Genomic DNA, 4,653 nt, shown 5'->3' with positions numbered 1-4,653 from the left:
ATTCGGGATTCCCTTTTTCGACTGTGAAACTAGACTTCCGTAGGCCGGTAGAGGGACTGTGACTGTGAAGTATACCACCCTTTGCACTTACATGAATATATACAGTTGCACATCTACATGACAGGGCAAATGTTGACCATTGGCTTTTAATTTCACTCTGACGATCCACTCATATTCCTTACATGTACCATGTAGTCCTACAATGACTATCCTTTTATTATAACATTATTTATCTCTAAAATGACTCGTTGAAACGAACTGGGGAGTTTCTTCAAATCGAAGTTTGGAAAAGCAAAGGCATTCGTGTACTCGCTGTAGTGTGAAATTGGAAGTTTAAAATATAAAAGGCAATTTTTATGATTTTTTGGCACTGCGATCGACGGGACTTTGGGCACTACCGATGTCTCGCAAGCCCACTGATACCTGATGAATTTCCTTAATTTTCAATTCTGACATATTTTCAGTGTGGTGTGAGCAGTCATTCATACGTTCTACGTTTTCACACACCCAATCAGGCTGCACTATGAAATTCTTCTGTACACTTTTAATGTGTATTTTGGAAATGGGTAACCTATTTGACGTCAGAGAACGAAACTTCCTTCAGTTGGTCTTAACTGACGATAAAATTACATTTAAAAAAATTAACCATCTTTTCGTGAGAAGCTAGGGAAAATATGAACTCCTGAGCACTTTCCTGACACAGAGCATTATTTCCCCTGTTTTTGAATTCAAATTTAAGGTAGGAGTCTTTAGGACTATTGCTATGCTTTTAGGCAGGTCAATGGCTGCATAAATACAACTCCCAAAGCGTTTTAGTGAAAGTCTTTTCAATATCATACTCTGTGACACGTTTTCTTAACAATAACCCTGATTTCAAGACCCACCCCATCTTTGGAAAAAGCACACACTACATCAACAAAATACTCCTACATCCAATAAGAACCGCAAAAACAAGAAAACAAATAAATGCAAATACAGGTGAGATTTCAGCTAAGAAATAAAAGGACATCATTTCCTCTATTTTCACAAAGTTTTCCGGTACATTATATGGATAGTTTCACTTTCATGTTGCCGACAATTATCCTTACCCTTTCTACTTATTCCAATCGAACATATTGCCAGTCACCTGGATTCGGCGTTGACTTTTTCAGTGATCGATCTATCGATCGATTGGTTTCTGGACTGACCAGTCGCTCTGAATATTAAGTTATTTTTGGCAAATGGATTGATTTAGATATATTTCGATTATCGGTCGATCGGCGTATCGTACTTTCCAGAGTATTGATAGCAAGATTTTTCATGCACTGTTTGAGTATACTGTGCGGAAGAGTCTTTTATTCGGATGATGCTGAAGAAACTACCGAAATAAAGGAGACATGAGTTGATTGAAAATTGTGGGAAGTACGCGAGGGAACTGATTCGTTGAAGTACAGGACCATGGACATTGTGGTACGTTTTCCATAAACCTTGAGCTACAGGTTGTTTCTTTTGATTTCATTCAGTGCATTGCTTTCATGCAGCTCCCTCTATCAACGTTTCTTTAAAAATGGTGTAAACTTTCGCTTTTGGATTTTTATACTCCATATATCATCTGAATGATTACTTTAAAATGTTGAAGATAAAATGAGATGCAAGGAAAAAAAATAAAAAATAAAAAAGTGGCACTTTGGGTTTAGTGTTTGAAACTAGCTTATTACCGGTATGCAACCTCCAGCAGGCTGAGAAGGTCATTCATCTGCTGACATTGGTTATACGAAAACATGTATTTACAAGAACACACACTGTACACTTGCTGGTACACTTTTTATGATTTCTTTTCACACTTTAAATGCCAAACGCAAGTTTTTATTTTACCCCTTAAAGGATTGAAACACCCACTGTCCAGCTTGTCAACGCATGCACATCGTGTAAGCTTATACATGTAGACCAAAATTTTTATTTTGGTACGGACTAAAATTCTCTTTTCAACAATATTGGGTCTATTAGACATGTACAGGAGGAGTTTGACAACCTGAATACAAGAAAGTGTGGCTGACAAAAATAATTGATAAAAAATCATCAAAAGTTACAGCCATAAGCTTAAAGAACCAGCGATGATAATGGTCGGGAAATCGGAGAGGGGTACTTTTATAGTATCGGTATTCACGTTTTCGATGGCAAGCTTTTTTTTTACAATTTGATCACAGGGGCACAAGGCATTATCAGTTATAGCAAGAGTGCAAAAATATTTATAAATTTATGATTATGAATACTGTTTATAAAATTAAATATTTGTCATTATTGTATAGTTACAAAAGTGCCGTACAGCATGCGAATCCTGAATGATGATTAGTCTTCATACCAAATTCGCGAAGTTGTACTACAGGCCCTGTTATTAATAAATTTACGAGTATGAATATTCTTGATAAAAAAATAATATTTCTGTCATTATTGTATACTTACAAAGGTACCCTACAACACTTGAATCCTAAATGATGATAAGTATTTATTTATTGTTCAGAGAGTCTGCCGAGGCAGTACTGTGACCGCACAGTGCAGTGCTACTGCAGCAACTACCATATTTCGGAGGGTCTGTGCTACAACTGCGTGAATTTTGCATGAAAACCAATCGTCATTCAGGATTCTAGTGCAGTAGGGTTCTTTTTAAAGTATACAATAATGACAGAAATATGTAATTTTTATGGATAGTATTCATAATGATAAATTTGTTGATTTTTTTACACTCTTGCTATGACTGATAACGCCTTATGACCCTATGATTTGATCGCTTGGAGTCGTACTGCTGTGATAGCGTGTGAACTTCAGATCGTCCATGTAGCCGACACGAACACGAGTGTCTGTTACCGGCTACCAAAAACTATGAAAAATAGTAAAGAATGAGCTACAAAATCACTATCAGTTTTAATTTGCAGGTAGAAATAAGTCTGTGCCTTTGTAAAAAATACTATAAAAATAGTAGAAAGTGAAGAACCAGCTGAAAGTTAGTTGAGGAGACCTTGACCGCATATCATTTGCATCTAATTGTCGGCTACATGGACTGTGTGCCTGTATACACTGATGGTATGATTTTTACATGAAAATAATAAATGAAATTCATCATCAATTTCATTATAATCACATCTCTGACAGATTCTTTCACTCAAAGGTAATCTAGGTTTACTTTTTCTTCCCATTTCAATACCCAAGTTATGGTCACTCAATCTAAATTTGGACAAATGTTTACGGAGTGTAAAGTCAGACAAGCAATCTAAGTAATTTTCGAAGACAAACTCAGTTTTGAAAATTCTATATGTACGTATTTGTTACCATTTCCATTTTTTTTACATCATCAAACAGATTTCTCCTCTATGAACCCAAATATTCACTTGTAAGATTTTCTTTTATTTTCTTCTTCAGTTGACAATATGATTTCACTCCCAATGAACTGAAAACATGTATATGATTACAATCCCCCAAATTGCGATTAATAAATTTCACCCAAGAAGATTGAATTTTTCTGTTTTCTGTGAGTGCCTTTTTAAGAATGTGATTTGAAGGCAAACTGTTCAGTCTACACCAATATCTTATAACAGACATATAAAGTGAGATCTTCAATGGTAGTCTACCCAACTCAGCTCTTATGCCTTCCAAAGGAGTACGTTTACTGACTCCTAGAATAAATCTGTAAAACGACATACAAAGACTTTCAAGACAATTATCAGTACTAGTGATTTCTGTTGCCCAATTTCAGAAGCATATGAAAGAATTGGAACAATCAATGTGTCAAAAAGTTTTAAGCAAAGTCTAGGATTTAACATTCTTTCACATGAAATTGACCTTTTTATGCTAAATGAAGCTTTCATTGCTTTGTTTTTAAGATTATTCTGGTTTTGTTTGAATTTTCCATTTGGTGTAATAAGAACACCAACATATGTAAAATGTTTCACTGTTTCAATCAAATTGTTTTCAAAATAAAATTCCACATTGTTTATGAAACGATTACTCTTGTTAAATACCATTGTTTTTGTCTTATCTACATTAACTGTGAGACCCCATAATTTACTATAAGAAAGTAACTTATTCAGACAATTCTGTAAACCTTCTGCAGATTTTGACATAAGTATTAAGTCATCAGCATACAAAATACAACTCATTTTCAGGTCTCCAATTTCTATTGGAAAATCAGACATATCACCAAAAATACCTGGGAGATCATTCAGAAAAATATTGAATAAAGTTGGTGAAAGGTTACAACTTGTTTAACACCACACGTAGAAAGAAACCCATCAGAAATACCTCTTGGTAGTTTCATTTTGTACTGAGTGTTATCATACATAGATTTTACAACATCATAGAAACCACCAGTTATTCCCAACCTCTGCATTTTAAGAAATAATCCTTTTCTCCAAACAGAATCAAAAGCTTTTCTAAAGTCTACAAAAGCTACATAAAGCTTGTTTGAGCTTGAGTTTTTCAAACTTTTAGTAGAAAACATTTTATCAATTACAGTCTTTAACAAAAATACACAGTCTGAAGTACGTCTATTCTTTCTAAAACCAAATTGATAAGGTGAGAAAAGATCATTGACCTCTAGATACTTAATGAGACGTTTGTTCTATACCAATGTGAAAAGTTTTGATAAACAACTTGAAAGTGCAATTGCTCTGTAATTGT

Source organism: Ptychodera flava, chromosome 16 (genome assembly GCF_041260155.1).
Source record: "Ptychodera flava strain L36383 chromosome 16, AS_Pfla_20210202, whole genome shotgun sequence".
NCBI classification, from domain to species: Eukaryota; Metazoa; Hemichordata; class Enteropneusta; family Ptychoderidae; genus Ptychodera; species Ptychodera flava.
This window is presented reverse-complemented; position numbering follows the sequence as displayed.